This window comes from Geotrypetes seraphini, chromosome 2 (genome assembly GCF_902459505.1).
Source record: "Geotrypetes seraphini chromosome 2, aGeoSer1.1, whole genome shotgun sequence".
Lineage (NCBI taxonomy): Eukaryota > Metazoa > Chordata > Amphibia > Gymnophiona > Dermophiidae > Geotrypetes > Geotrypetes seraphini.
The window spans coordinates 390,947,963-390,964,312 of record NC_047085.1 but is presented as its reverse complement, the minus strand read 5'-3'; positions in this window follow the sequence as shown (position 1 = coordinate 390,964,312).

Genomic DNA, 16,350 nt, shown 5'->3' with positions numbered 1-16,350 from the left:
GCCCTTCGGAGTAGGTGGGCTAGTCGATGTCCGAAGACATTCTTGCCTCTCCTTGTCAGGTGGAGTCCATCTGGTCCCTGCAGTCCCTTTAGTGCCTCTCCATGGTCCAGGAAGCCGAAGTTCATGTCCCTGCACCATTCATGTAGCCACTCGTTTGTCCTCTGGATATGCTCCTCCCTGGCTCTTCCCTTGTCTCTTACAGGGAGGATCGAGGAGAAGACCACCTGCGCTCCCATCTGCCTCAGCTTCTCACCCAGGGCTCCAAAGTCCTTAGGTATGTTCTCTGGGGTGTTCCTGGCAGTGTCGTTCGTACCAACGTGAATAAGGAGCATGGGGAAGTAGTCCTCGGGCTTGATGAGTCGGTCCAGGCAGGCGGTTACATCCCGGATCTTGGCTCCTGGCAGGCAGCAAACCTCTCTCGACTGCATTGTTTCCGAGATGGAGTTGGCAAATGGGATAATAATTGTGAAGTCATCAGCATAACTGAATAATTTTATCCCCAGCTGGGTTAATTGAATGCTCAGTGAGGTCATGTAGATATTGAAAAGCAGAGGGGATAGTGGGGACCCTTGCGGAACGCCGGATGGGTTGCTCCAGGTGTTGGAGAGATCATTGTTGAAGTGAACCTGATAGGTTCGGGATGAAAGGAAACCATGAAACCAGTTTAGCACTTCGCCTCTAATGCCAATAGCGTCTAGACACTGTAGCAAATTTGCATGGTCTACAAGGTCAAAGGCAGAGCTCATGTCGAATTGCATGATCAGGGCACTGAGGCCTTTGCTTAAAAGTAGGTGCAAGTAATCTAAGATGGCCACAATTACCGTTTCTGTGCTGAAAAGTGGTCTAAAGCCGGATTGAGTCTCATGAAGGAGTGAGAACTGGTCTAGATATTCCATTAATTGGGAGTGTACCAGCCCCTCCATGATCTTTACAAAGAGTGGTATGGAAGCAATTGGTCTGTAGTTGGAAACTAGGGCTGACGATTTTTGCTATTTTTTAGGATAGGGGTTATTATTATGTGGCCTTTGTTGGTGAGGAATTTTCCGTTTTTCAGGTTATGGGCTAAGTAATGCAGTAGAGATAGTTTAAATTCAAGTGGTGCCGCTTTCATGATTTCCGGGGGACATGAGTCCAGGAAGCAGTATGATTTGGAGTATTTGTTGTATAATTTGGTATAGTTATTCCAATCTATGTCTTGAAATGAATCCCAGAACATGTCTGCAGGGGTTTCATTTCCTTGTGTGTTAGCTATAAGGTGTTCATTAAGTTCTTCTGTTGGGCAATTGTTTCTTAGTTTTTTAATTTTTGAGTCAAAGTACAGGGCTAGGTCATTCGCCGAGGGTAATTTAAAGTTGTGTGTGGGTAGAGTGTAGCGGGTGGTGTCAAATAGGTTAGTAACCAGATTGAACAGCTCTTTTGTATTAACCCCTCGTGAGTTGTTGCAGGATGAATTGATTTTGTTTGAGTAAAATGCTTTGCGTTTATCTTTTATTAGTTGTTTGTAGGTTTTTATATTGGCTCTCCAATTATTATGGTCTGATAATTCTCCTGTTTTTTTCCATTTTCTTTCTAGACGTCTGGCTAACTGTTTCATTTTTAGGAGATCGATGTTGAGCCATTTGTTATATTTATTTATTTACATTACTTTTACTGGTATGTCTAGGTGCAATGTTGTCTAAAATGCAGGTGCTGGTAGTGGTCCAGTGATCCCAAAAATCAGCTACTTCCTTTACCTCTGCTTGTAGTTTATATTGCGCCCAGTAGTTATCTGGGTTGATGTGGCCTCTCGTGAGATGTTCTTTTTTTTATTTGGTTGGGTAATTTGTTTTCATTGGAACCAGATTAGCTTGAAGTAGAAAGTGAAGTGATCGGACCAGATGTCGTGGCACCAGGTGCCTCCTGGTAATGAGATGGTGGGGTCTGGGAGTTCCTTTGTGGACATGGCTACTACGTCTAGATGGTGGCCTTTTTCGTGAGTTTGTGCGGAGGGAGGGAGGTTGTAGTTAAGTAGGGATAGGAAGTTTTTGAATTCTTTTGTGTCTGTGTTGTCCTCTTCATCGAGATGTATGTTTATGTCTCCTGCGATAATATTGTAGGAGGAACTAAGAGAGTTGTGTATGACGAATTCGCAAAAGTCCTCTTTGGCTTTTGACCAACTTTTCGGTGGGACATAGAATAGTATGCATGAGAGGGAATCTTCTAAGTGGATGTTACTGATTTTACAGGCTAGGATTTCTAGTTGGTTGGATGTTTTGGAGTACATCAGTTCGAACTCGAATCCTTCTTTGAGAAGAATTGCTAATCCTCCTCCTTTTTTTCCCTCACGGTTTAGTGTAAGGATTTTGAAATTGTCAGGAAGGAGATCGGTAATTATTGGGTCATCTTCAGACAGTAGCCAAGTTTCAGTTAGAAAGAGGCAGGCTATTTGCTTGCTGATGATCCATTCTTTGATTAGAAAGGCCTTGTTCCTGACTGATCTAGTGTTAAGATAAGCACATGGGATAGTAGTGGATGAGATGGGATTGGTATGGGTAATGGTTCTTATGGGTTTTACTACCCTTGTTCTTTTTTTGCGGGTGCGTTGATGTGTTCTTGTGTTTGAGATAATGCTAATGTTATATGTATTGTCTTCTTGTGGAATGGAGATGTGCGTGGTCGATAAAGCGGGGAAATGGGTAAATTGTAGTTGAGGGTAGAGAGTGTGAATCTCTTTGATGCTAATACTTAGCATGTAGAGTAGTAATATTAGTAAGAGGTTCATGGTTGGATTGTAGATGGGTTAGGGTGGAAAAGAAGATAAGTTAAGTGGAGGTTGGTTTTGAGACGTCTCTGACCGTATAGCGTCTAACAGTGCATTCGTCTAACAGTACATGCGTCTAACAGTACATACCATTAAGTTCTTCATGCATCTAATAGTGCATGCCATTAACATTAACAGTACTTGTCATTAACAGTTTTCATGCGACTATCAGTAACTGTTCCTAGCGACACATGTGTTTAACAGTACATGTCGTTAATATTAACTATGCATGAACCTAACGGTTTTTCATGCGACTATCAATACCTACTCCCAACAATGCATGCGTCTAACAGTACATGCTACTAAGTTCTTCATGCGTCTAGCAGTGCATGCCACTAACAGATTAGCATGCAGTTTAACATGCCACTAACAGTTTAACATGCGACTTTCAGTATAAATTTTTTATTTATACTCGCACGCCCTGGTGGAGCAGGCTCCCGACGCGCCCCCTGGGCCCGCTGCTGCACTGACTGAAGAAGAACCTCGCTGGCTCGGGGGGGGGGAGGGTGGAGCGGCGCTCGCACGCCTCGGTGGAGCAGGCTCCTGATGTGCTTTCTGGGCCCGCTGTTGCACTGACTGAAGAAGAACCCCGCTGGCTCGTGGGGGGGGGGCGGAGCGGCGCTCGCACGCCTCGGTGGTGCAGGCTCCCGATGTGCTTCCTAGGCCCGCTGCTGCACTGACTGAAGAAGAACCCCGCTGGCTCGGGGGGGGGGGGGGGGCGGAGCGGCGCTCGCACGCCTCGGTGGTGCAGGCTCCCGATGTGCTTCCTAGGCCCGCTGCTGCACTGACTGAAGAAGAAACCCGCTGGCTCGGGGGGGGGGGGGCGGAGCGGTGCTCGCATGCCTCGGTGGAGCAGGCTCCCGATGTGCTTCCTGGGCCCGCTGTTGCACTAACACTTTGTTGTATTTGTTGTCGGTGGAGTTCGGCCAGTGTGTTTGGTGCCTGGGCTTGGAGCTCTTCTGGATGTCCTGCGGTTTTCTGCAGGCGCTTCACAAAGGCGTGCACGAACGGCTGTTGGCGCTTTAGATTTTTAAATTTGGGTCCCCCGCTGGTCTGGGAGAGGGTCGGAGCAAGGGCTCCCATGCTCAACTCTCCCCAGGAACTCCTGCTGGTGGTTGGAGGGGGTCCGGTAAAGGTTGTGCGCCGTTTAGGTGGAAGAGAGTGGGAACACCTCTCCGTGTCTTAGGCTTTTCTTTTGCTTTAAAATACTTTTTCTGCATTGGCGTGTACTGACCTAATGGAGTGATTTGTTTTCTAGTATATTGTACATTTTCCCTCCATTCCTCTTTTTTGTTATTTGTGTTACTGTGAACTGTAGCCACCTGTGAAAAAGCTCATGGGCCTTCTATTTAAAAAAAAAAAACCCCAACAACCCATTGAGCTCTCATATTAGGCTTCTAATTTGGGCTCCTAAATTTTTGACTTATTTTCAGTCAAATTTAGGAGCCTTAAGGGCTCTTTTACCAATATAAGGTAGGATTTGTTAAAAATTAATGTGCACTAGGTGCAAAGACTGAGTAAAAAAATGTAGGGAGTGTGAACTGCATCTGCCCTACATTTACACATGCTTAGGCCAACAGTGCGGGACCTCCAATTTATAGGCCTGGACTTGTAACGCCATACCCATTTGTTATCTTTCAACAGAAAAGCTACTCATGACGTCACCACCTGTTTCCAGGCCCCACAATTAACCCTGTTAGCTCTCCCTTCCAATTACTCCACCACCTTGGATGAAACTATGATCTCTGCCACTCACCTGATGACCCTCTTTAATTAAACCCCTCCCTCCCACCAATAGCTGATGACTATCCAATCCCCCTGCCATGCTCCTTCCTCTAAGTAGTACCCCTCTCATCTCTCCTCCCCCAACCCTCTCCCCACTCTCTGAACTCCATCAGATCCCTCCATCCAGTTCCAGAACTTACCAGATAGCAACAGTTGGTGGTCTACTGGTAAAGTATGGAAGTGGTCCCCCTTTGCTCCCACTCCATTTGACTCTAGACTTAAAATGATGTCACTGATACCTGGCAGTAGTCTTGTGATACTACTGCTAGAGGTTAGCCTTCCATATAAGGGCAAATTGGAGGTGGATGGGAGAGGCCAGGGAGAATGCTGAGGTGGGGGATGGTACTTAGTGGGGGAGGAATAATACCAAAAAGAGGCAGAAGGGTTTCTTAGGACTTGTTCAAACCAAATATCTAGAATGTTAATACTACTCTAAGTCACTTGTAAATTGTATCAGCACTTGGGCTTGAAGAGTAATCTATTTTAAAGCCCTATTTATAAAGGGAAACAGTGAAGTTTTCTTTTCCACTCTTTTCCAATATTGTATGGTGGTAATTGATAACTGGTGACACACACATAGTCTTAAATAAAATGTTTATACTGAAAAAACCCCTGTCTCTTCTTTTCCAACAGATTTATTTATGTAGCCATGACCATATATTTGATCATGTTGTAGAATGTAGGAAAAAAAATCATACTGGATCATCCAAATCAATAGCAGGTATTTACTATATAAATATTCCATCACCCTGTTCTACAAAATTATGTTTGGCAAGCATTTCCAAAGTCAGACATCTGCATGCTTCCCCCACTTGTTATAAATATCATGGTAACGATTGGACTTCTTTCAGATTTAGTGGTACAGAGAAGATTACAAATTCAAAATGTGATGAGGATAGGTTGATGGCATTATTGGAGAGAGAGCTTTATTGGATTCAACAAATGGGAACATTATAGCCAAGGGGTTTAAATGCTGAATTTAGTCTAGCATTAGCCTCACAATTGATTCCCTTTTCAGCAATTAATTGAGTAGTATTTTTAAACTGTGGTCTATGTAAATTATAGACTAGTGATTGGGAAATTATCAACCACATTTCAAAAAATTTAGGAACTCAAGCATGAAAACCAAACATGGACAAAGCTAGATCATAATTTATCCATGCTGGTATTAACTGGTATGTTGTTGTTTTTTTTGTTTGCGTCCTTTTACATTTTAATAAAGCTGGTTTTATTTGGTGTTTGGGCACTGATTCAGGCAGATTAAATTTGACCCTTCAGACAGCACATCTTGACATATTGCAAAAAATCACAAAAATCTCGCTAAAACCAGACCCTTCCTTTCTGAGTGCACTGCTAAGACCACCATCCATACCCTCATCACCTGTTGCCTAGACTACTTCTGGGGCTTCTGGGCAATGCACGTGTTCACTCTACAGATGAGACATGAGCTTTACAACATTGAATGGCTCCTTTTATAGTGTGTAATGTTTATCCCTCAAACATACACAGAATGGCACATGTCCAAAAGTCTGCTGTTATCAGTATACCAAGGTTCAAACACAGAGGACATCTGCTCTCCCTTCACAACAACCAACAGACACCAGGTAACTAACAAGAATTCAGGTGGAACTGGCTAAAGCCATAAGTCAAAAAACAAAAGAGAACACTGCAGACAGTATGTACAAGATGCAGACTGTGTTTATTAAACCAAATATAAAATGCGGTAACTATTGTCACCTTTGTTTTACAAACCCTTGGACCCGACACGGTCCTTGTTTCGGAGAACACGCCTTCTTTGGGCTCCATTAGTTGTAAGGGTTAAAACAAACCACAATATAAATTGGTAATAAGCAAAGCGCCTGTGTTAAAGCATCTCACTTTTGCGGTGTACAGTTGGATAGCATTGATTGCTTTAGCACAGGTGCTTTGCTTATTACCAATTTATATTGTAGTTTGTTTTAACCCTTACAACTAATGGACCCCTGAAGAAGGCATGTTCTCCGAAACACGGACCGTGTCAGGTCCCAGGATTTGTAAAAGAAAAAAAAGGGTGACAATAGTTACCGCATTTTATATTTGGTTTAATAAACACAGCCTGCATCTTGTACATACTGTCTGCAGTTTTCTCTTTTGTTTTTTGCTTGCTGTTCTTGAATTGCAGACATCATTGGATTTCCTTGTTGTAAAGCCATAGGTCAGCCAGAGCAATGGTCAAAAAAGACAAACAAGTCATGAAATTAAGGGGTCAAAAGAGACAAACAGGTCATGAAATTGTACAATGCTTACAGGCCTTGGGCCCTTTCAGGCTTGCATGTACTACACTTTCATCAGGCAGTTTGAACTCTAGGATGTGCCTGATGCAACTGGAAAGGTTCAGGAAGCCCCAAAGCAGTCTCCTGCCACTCTGCTGTTCGGGACTTTTTTCACTTTTTTTTAAGTGGCACAGATGTTGTGCATGTGTTATACATGCAAATATCGGCCCCATTTAAAAAAAAGAAAAAAGTCTCCCCCCCCGATGACGGTCCCCATCCTCTCCCAACGAACAACACTGTATCAAAAAATCAGTAGGAGGGATGCTTACTCCTTCCTGCTGCCACAAATGTTCCCTGGCACTGACTCCCTCCCTGCAAGGACCCCTGAACCCCCCTTTACCCCCACACTGACCCCCGTCGCAATGCCTCCCATCAACCAACCCCGCTCCTTCCCCGCTCCTATTCCTAATTAATATAAAAATCAGCAGGAGGAATGCCCACTCCCTCCTGCCACCAGATGCCCCCTGCCACCCAACCACCGATCAGAGCCTTAGGCTCCTCCACCTTGCATCCCAGGATGAACCGATGGGAAGGCCTGCCATTTTGCAGTGGCGAGCCTGAAGAGTAGGAGGGACTGGGCATCCCTCCTTCTGTCATCTATATTTAAGGTACAGGGAAGGCTCGGGGGGGATTATGGGGTGGTTTGGGGTGGGGCAGGAGAACCAGTGGCAGGAGGGATTGGACATCCCTCCTGCCAATTGTTTTTTTTAATGGAGGGGAGCATGGAAGGGAAGGAGATAGGAGGGGTTGCTTGGGGGGACATGGCGAGGGGGATCAATGGGGGGGGGGGGAAATCTGGCAACCTTATGTATACGACAACTGAAATTTCCCAAAATTTCACTGTGGCCACCAACCATACTGTGTAACTCCTGCAGGCTGTTTTACCTGTTAATTTTCAACCTCTTTTGCCTGCCAAGTTTTGTAGCTAGATGATTTGATCCAGGACAGCAATGCAGTCCTATATTAGCCCTGTAATGCCAGGGTTTTATGGTGTTTGAAATTAATTTGAATACTCAGTGCAAATGTTTGCTTAATAATCAACCCAATTGTTTATTTCATGTAAATATCTTTATATGCTACAATGTAAAGCACATTTAATAAGTATATGCCAATTAAGTTTATTTTTGAATACTGTTTTTCTGGTAACTCCTAGGGCAGGGGTAGGCAATTCCGGTCCTCGAGAGCCACAGGAATGTCAGTTTTTCAGGATATCTACAATGAATATATATAACATACATTTAGAAGAAGAGAAGAACTAATGCATATATGCACACAGTATACTCTTTGCCAATACAGTACAGTATTGCTGTTTATAACAGCAGAAAGCAGGATTTCTTTGCCAAAAAAATACAGTGAAAACCTGAAGTGGCTTTAGCTCCTGAGGACGCCTGTGTGGCGAAATGCAAGATTGTATTGGGCTGGCTTGAACATTTTGTCAGTTGTTATTCAAGAGAACAAAATTTTATCATGAAAGCAGGAGTTTATTTTTATTTATTTATTTATTTTCAATTATCTTTATTAACAATTGCAAAGGAACATACAATCCAGTTTGGCAAGGACATTTTAAATAAAACACTGGACAATGTGGAAGTGATTATCCAGGTTTTTGGGGCAGCAAAGGCTTTTGCCTGGGTTGTCTGTTGAAATAGGTGTTTGTTATAAGACAGAGGGTGGTATATTCAATATATTTATAATATTTATGAAAAAAGTGAGGGTGATTAATAAATTATTAATGTGGGCATATATGTATTAGTTCTTCTCTTCTTCTAAATGTATGTTATGTGGTTAAACAAAAAAATAGGGGAAGATTTGTATTTGAATACGTCCGTTAGCAGTATTGATTGCAATGAATATATATGAGATGGAATTGCATGCACTTCCTCCTTGAGATGCAAATCTATTTCATGCATATTTATTGTGGATACCCTGAAAACCTGACCTGCCTGTGGCTCTCAAGGACTAGAATTGACTACCCCTGTTCTAGGGTGTAAGAGGTTTTATAACAGAGATCAGGAAGCAACTTTCTATTTAAAAAAACAAAGTTATTCATACTTTAGCAGGCACAAGTCCCAGAACCCTAATGCTAGTACTGGAGAGCTCATCAGCCCCACTAAACTCAAGAAACATGAAGGTGTATGAGGCCAAACTTCCTGCAGGGTACAAACAGCTGCAGGTTGGATAGAGCAGGCCCTTGGGTTACATTACTCTAAGGATGGGCAGCCAGAAAGTTTTCATTTCATATAATTTCCTGTGTTGTTTGCAGGAACGTTCTTTATGATTTTCCTGCTTTTAAGTATACAGTACTTATTTTTATGTTATTTTTATGCTATTTGATATTATTTATAGATTGATTGATTAATGTTCTTCTCTATGTATTCATGTTGATTTGAATTTTATTTATGCAATCTTGGCCTTCATTCATGTAAGGTGTTTACTTTTTCTAGACCGACAACCACACCCCTGAGGCAGGCCTCCTTCTGGAGGCCGAAACACGGATCGTGTCGGGACATCAACTGGATCTTTCCACAATAAGGACATTACGTTTATATACAGTATTTGCATAACAGAACTTTTTATTCATGTACTTTTACATGTATTTTAATTTGAGTTCATAGAAATAAATATTGTTTGTCTCAAGGTTGACGTGGCCTATCCCACTCCCCACTTCCTTTCTTTCTGTTGGATTTTACGTGGGGTTTCCGTTCCTTTTTTTTTTTTTGGTTTACATTTTCATTGCCCATTTTTTTCATCTTGCGTACTCTTTTGAAAGAATGTTCACTGTTTAGAAAAAGGGCACAATCTTTCTGAAATGTTGTGCACTTCTTTCCAGATAGTGTATATATGAACGTGCAGTGTTTGCTCATGCACGATGGTTTGTGCAAGTTTCAAGTTTCTTAAATTTCAAGTTTATTAGATTTTCATATATCACCTATCAAGGTTATCTAAGCAGTTTTACAATCAGGTACTCAAGCATTTTTCCCTATCTGTCCTGGTGGGCTCACAATCTAACTAATGTATCTGGGGCTATGGAGGACTGAGTGACTTGCCCAGAGTCACAAGGAGCAGCGTGGGATTTAAACTCACAACCTCAGGGTGCTGAGGCTATAGCTTCAATCATTGTGCACAGTGGCACATTAAAAGAATGTGCACTATAATCAGCAGACAAAAAACAAACATTTAAAAAAATATTTTATTAATTTTTTTTTTAGTTCAAAAATTTTTATTGAGATGATAAATAATCAAAATATATAAATCAGTATAAAAATACAATTAATAAAAATATACAAATATACAGTAGTTAACTATAACATGAAATCAACTAGTTGCTTATAACACAAATGATATACATAAAATTATGTTGACTATAAGACCATACAACTAGTGTCTCATGTCCAATATATAGTAAGACCAGTACATTTAACTATGCATGAAGAGATTCCAACAAGCTTCAAAGAATAGCTTCCTTTGATAACTCATATATTAACACTAAAGTACTGCATGTCGGTGACGGGACTAAATCGCGCGAGACAACGGCGTGCCGACAACTGAGCGCAAGGTTGACGGCGCGCCGAAGAAAAGCACTATTTTAAAGGGCTACGACAAGGGGTTTGGGGGGAACTCCCCCACTTTACTTAACAGACATTGCGCTGGCGTTGTGGGGGGTTTGGGGGGTTGTAACCCCCAACATTATACTTAAAACTGAACTTTTTCCCTAAAAAACAAGCAAAAAGTTTGGTTTCAAGTATAATGAGGGGGGTTACAACCCCCCAAACCCCCCACAACGCCAGCGCGATGTCTGTTAAGTAAAATAGGGAGGTTCCCCACCAACACCCCCCGTCGAGACCCTTTAAAATAGTGCTTTTCTTCGGCGTGCCGTCAACCTTGCGCTCAGTTGTCTGCGCTCAGTTGTCTGCGTGCCATTGTCTCGCGCGATTTTGTCTATGAACCCTGCATGTCAATGATCCAAAGCATAATAAGTTTGGATGGGGCTCCTAATATGGTGGAAAGAACTAGTAGAGTTATGTTTTCAAGCGATAACGCTTTCAAATTTGGTAGTTATGCATACCGTGTTTCACACGTTTTTGATGTTTTTTTCTGGTCATTTTTGAGTTTTAACAACATGCAAAAACATGAGAAATATCATTGACATTTTTCATATTGTTGCAAATGACAGCCCATTCCTATCTTACTCTTTGATGAAGTCCGTGAAAGAATAGAATACCAAAAATAATCTCATCAGTAAAATTATGTCAATGAAATATCAATCAACGAGAACACATTTAGAATGTTTATGACAGACATTTGAATACTAGTCAGAAAATGTATCATTTAGAACAGTGGTCTCAAACTCAAACCCTTTGCAGGGCCACATTTTGGATTTGTAGGTACTTGGAGGGCCTCAGAAAAAATAGTTAATGTCTTATTAAAGAAAAGACAATTTTGCATGAGGTAAAACTCTTTATAGTTTATAAATCTTTCATTTTGGCTAAGTCTTAATAATATTGTAATTTATAGCTAAAGAGACATATGATCAAGAAACTGTTTTATTTTACTTTTGTGATTATGATAAACATACCTAAAGCCTCAAAATAGTACCTGGCAGGCTGCATGTGGCCCCCGGGCCGCGGGTTTGAGACCACTGATTTAGAACAATGGATCTTAACCCAGTCTTTGGGACACACCCAGCCAGTCTAGTTTTCAGAATATCCATAGTAAATATGTGTGAGAGTGATTTGCATAGAATGATATTTAAAAATAAGTACAACACATATAAAACAATGATAAATATATCCAAAAGACTGGTCCTAATATTCAAATGGACCGGACCTAACACAGTCCGTGTTTCGAAGAAACACTCCTTCCTCAGGGGTCCCTGTTAATAGCATGTGATGTATCAGAAAGCCAGACTGCATAAAATAAACACAAAAAAGAACAGGCTTGGAATCTCCTGTCTAAATCGCTGCACTATGAACCACAAAGCTAGTATGTAGTAGATTTAAAACAAACTGGAGAAAATATTCACTCAGTGTGCAATTAAACTCTGGACTTTATTGCCAGAGAATGTGGTGAAAGCAGTTAGCAGGGTTTATAAAAGGTATGGATAATTTCCTAAAACAGAAGTCCATAAGCCGTTATTAGGCTGGATTTAAGAAAATTCACAGCTTATTCCTAGGATAAGCAGCATAAAATCTGTCATACTTTTTTGGGATCTTGCCAGGTACTTGTGACTTGGGTTGGCTACTGTTGAAAACAGGATACTGGGCTTGATAGACCTGCAATCTGTCCCAGTACAGCAGTTCTTATGTCTTTATGTTTTGGATAATATTGTTGAACATCCTTATAGACTATTTCAGCACCATAGGGAAATTTTCTACAGGTCGCCTAAAGCTAGGCACTGGGAAGCTGAGTGCTGTGCATGAATTTTGCCATGATAGAATGCTAGCATAAGTCCACAGATATGCACCTAACTTTAGGTTTGAGTACCGTATTTTCACTCATATACCGCGCACACGGGTATAGCGTGTGTGAAACTGTAATTTATGTAAAGAAATTTTTATATACTGCGCACACCTGTATACCGCGCATGCCGCCCCGACTCTCCCATCGCCGCCCGACTCTCCTTTCGCCCGCCCCAACTCTCCTCTGGCCGCCCCGACTCTCCTTTTGCCCGCCCCGACTCTCCTTTCGCCCGCCCCGACTCTCCTCTCCCCCTTGAAGTCCTGTCCCCCCTTGAAGTCCTGTCCCCACCCTGAAAGCCTGATGCCCCCCCCCGACATCCGATTCACCCCCCCGCAGGACCGCTCGCACCCCCACCCCGAAGGATCGCTCGCGAAAGGGCGGGACCGCCGGAGGAGGAAGCAGCGCAGACGCAGGGCTCAGAGAAGGGGCGGAACCGCCGGCAGAGGAAGCAGCAGGACAACGGTAGGCAGCTTCACCATGATGGGGGGGTGGGGAGGCTGTGGGGGTGCGAGCGGTCCTTCGGGGTGTGGGTGCGGGTGCGAGTGCAAGCGGTCCTTCGGGGTGGGGATGCGAGCGGTCCTGCGGGGTGAATCGGACGTCGGGGGGGGGGGAACTATGTAAAAAAAAATGTGTACAACGCGCTCACGAATATAACGCGCATGGTTATACTCGATTTGTAAAATCGTGTATAACGCGCGCGTTATATGTGTGAAAATACGGTACTCACACTAGCTCAATGGCTAGTGTAAATGCCCATGCCAAACTGCTGCCAGTTAGGCACGTAAATGCTACTATTCTGTTACATGTCCCTGACCTACCCATGCCCCTCCTAACAATTACACACTATCGATTTTGTGCACTCAATTTTTAGAATTGCAAGTAAGGGCTGTTAAGAGGGGTCACTGAAAAGTTCTCAGCCCAACCAACAAATTTGGGGCAGTCTCCATTGAGGGCTATACACTTAGGGCTAGATTATCAAAACTCAAGGTTGCCTTTAACGAGGTTGGTAAATCGGTTCCAGCTCGTTTAGCGTGCATGTATTTTAGCAGCGGATTACCGAAACAGCTTACCGTGATCTTTCCTGGGTTTTTATTAGTCTCCAATACTGTCATGCAAATGTAGTACAATGAGGTCATTAATATTAAAATGAGCATTCCTAGCAATTCTCTATCATCGTCGAGTGATTCCCTAACTTCGTTGTGCCACATTTGCAGCCAAACTTTGCTGACAGGTCTGAGCTGTCATAGCACTAATTGGCTCAGGCACTGGCAGGAAAGTAAGGTTTGACAGCTCAGACCCCTCCCCCCATGCAAATTAAAATAAAAAAACAAACAAACCCAAAATTGAAGATTAGCAGGAAAGATACCCACTCTCTCCCGCTGTGCATGCACAATTCCCCAACTCTACCACCTCTCCTGCTGTCGTCCAACCCCACGACAACTCCCCTCATGCCCCCGATGACCCTCCCCTCCTCTTTACCTTATTCAGGAAGTCCAGCCAGAGGGACGTCTAACCTCTGGCTGACAGGCCCACCTCTTACAATATTACGGGCCTTTCCCTTCTTGGAACATCCTATGATGCGCCAGGGCATGGCTAAGGCTCTGATTGGCCCAGGTTGCTTAAGGACCCTCATATGGGAGGGGTATTAGACATCTGGGCCAATCAGAGCTTTAGGCCTCTCCTTGAATGTACTGAGGAGAGGCATAAGGCTTTGATTGGCCCAAGTTGCTTAAGGGTTCTCCTATGGGATGCACCGGGAAGGGGAAGGCCCACCATTTTATAAGAGATGGACCTGCCAGCCAGACTTTCTGAATATAGTAGGGAGGGGCATGGGGCAAGTTGTCGTGGGAGGGGGTTGGGCAACAGTGGGAGTGAGTGGGCATCATTTCCACTGTGGAGGGGAGGGTGGAGGGGTGTAGAGTTGAGGGATTGTGTGAACACTGCGGGAGAGAGTGGGCATTTCTCCTGCTGTAGGAGGTGGTAGAGTTGTGGATTATGTGAGCACGGTGGGCTTCTGCCAGGGTTGGGTGTCTTAAGGTTGTGCAAGTGCGGTGGGAGAGAGTGGGCATCTCTCCTGCTGCCAGAGATGGATGTGTGGAGGATGTGCGAGCACGGCGGAAGGGAGTGGGTATCTCTCATGTCGATCTTCGATTTGTTTTTTTTGTTGTTGTTTGTTTTAAATATGTGGGTATATTCTGCACATGTGCTGATCGCTACCACTAGTGACTCATCTCAAGTAAATTTAGCATGCCTACACTCCACTCCACACACATTTGCATGCGCTGTTTTTGGAGAATAACTCAACTTTTAAAAATCATTACAAGAATGACTTTGACAGCAGCCCATCGGTTTTTACCACAAAGCTTTGAGAATTTTCCTCTTAGTCCAGCAATTTTCCACTATGCCCAAGTAGGTTCAAGGTGACTTATAGTACAATTTAAGGAGATATAATTTAGTACACTATAAAGATGCTACAGAAGTTACATTACAATTCAGATTAAGAGAAGTTACAAAACACAAAGAGATAAACTGTGAAGTAGAAGAACGTATCTCATAGTTAGGGTTGCCAGATTTTCCAATCGGAAAATCTGGACCCTAAGACCCACCCCCAGGCCTGCCCAGCCCCACCCTGTCCTAATCCCACCCCCAGTCCTGCTCTAGCCCCCACCCCCGCTGCCTGCCCGATTTGAGGAGGCTTTTCAAAACTCGGACAAAGTGCCGGGTTTTCAAAAGCTTTCCAGGGAAATCTGTGCGTCTGGTAACCCCTACTCATAGTCCAGGGTTGCGTGGATGCCAGTGTATATAGCATCATTGAAATAGCAAGGCATTTTGAAGGCTCAAGGGTAATTTTTTTTTATGTTGAATATGGTGTCGAAGAGAAGTTTTTAGTTTTTTTCAGCATGAGAGGTAGTTTGGTTCAGATCTGATAGCTGTAGGGAGGTTGTTCCTTGTCTTTGTAAGGGAAGGGAAAGGGAATCGTATACCGCCTTTTTGTGGCTTTAGCATTCAAAACTGACATTCAAAGCGGGGGGCACTGGAGGATTAAGTCACTTGCCCAGGGACACAAGGAGCAGCACCAGGATTTGTTCTCGCAACCTCTGGGTGCAGCTGTACCAGTGAGCCTATTGTTCTGAGATAGCTCATCAGAAGCTTACTGAGTGTATAGCCCTCAATGGAGACTGCCCCAACTTTGCTGGTTGGGCTAACTTTTCAGTGGCCCCTCAAATGTATGTAACTGCAAATTAATCAATTAATACCAATTATAGCCAATAACACCAGTTATTGTTTATTGAAAGCTTCTATACTGGTCAATTCAATGTGGTTTACATGAGCTACTGTAATGGTGTTACAATACAGATTTAGCGTTTTCTGAGATGGTTTTTAATACACACATGATCATTCATCCTACTTACATGAGCATATAATACTGATATTGCGTATTATGTTCTTACTAAATGTTACTTATTTGCACACACAATACCTGTACCATGTTTTATGTTCATCTTAGATTTACAAATATCCACTCAATAACAAAAACATCCAATAATACCACAGCACTATGTATTATATCCAAATGGCAAAAAAATGGAGAAAAAACCTCAATGTCTAATAGGGGTTTAAGTAAACTAATCCCCCCACATAGACTTTCCTGCTTCAATATCACACAAATTTTGAAGCAGGGAGACATATCTTTGGTCTGAAAAACTCCAAAGTCCACCTGACTAGGCAAAACATTTAATCGTATAAAATGCAATCTTAGTCTCATAAAGTGTCTAAATTTTTGGTTTGGCCCCTAAGTACTTGGTTTCTCATTTTAATCTGGATTGTTCTATTAGGCTTGCATGTAGAATTCACATGTTTATCTACCCAACAATAAAGGCCTGCCGTTATAAAAGATTCCTGGACAGAACTCTCGCTTTCCAGGCAGGTAAATTGAACGATTGGCTGGATAACATTATTATGCACTGCTCATACAATTTTAGTTTTAGAAAA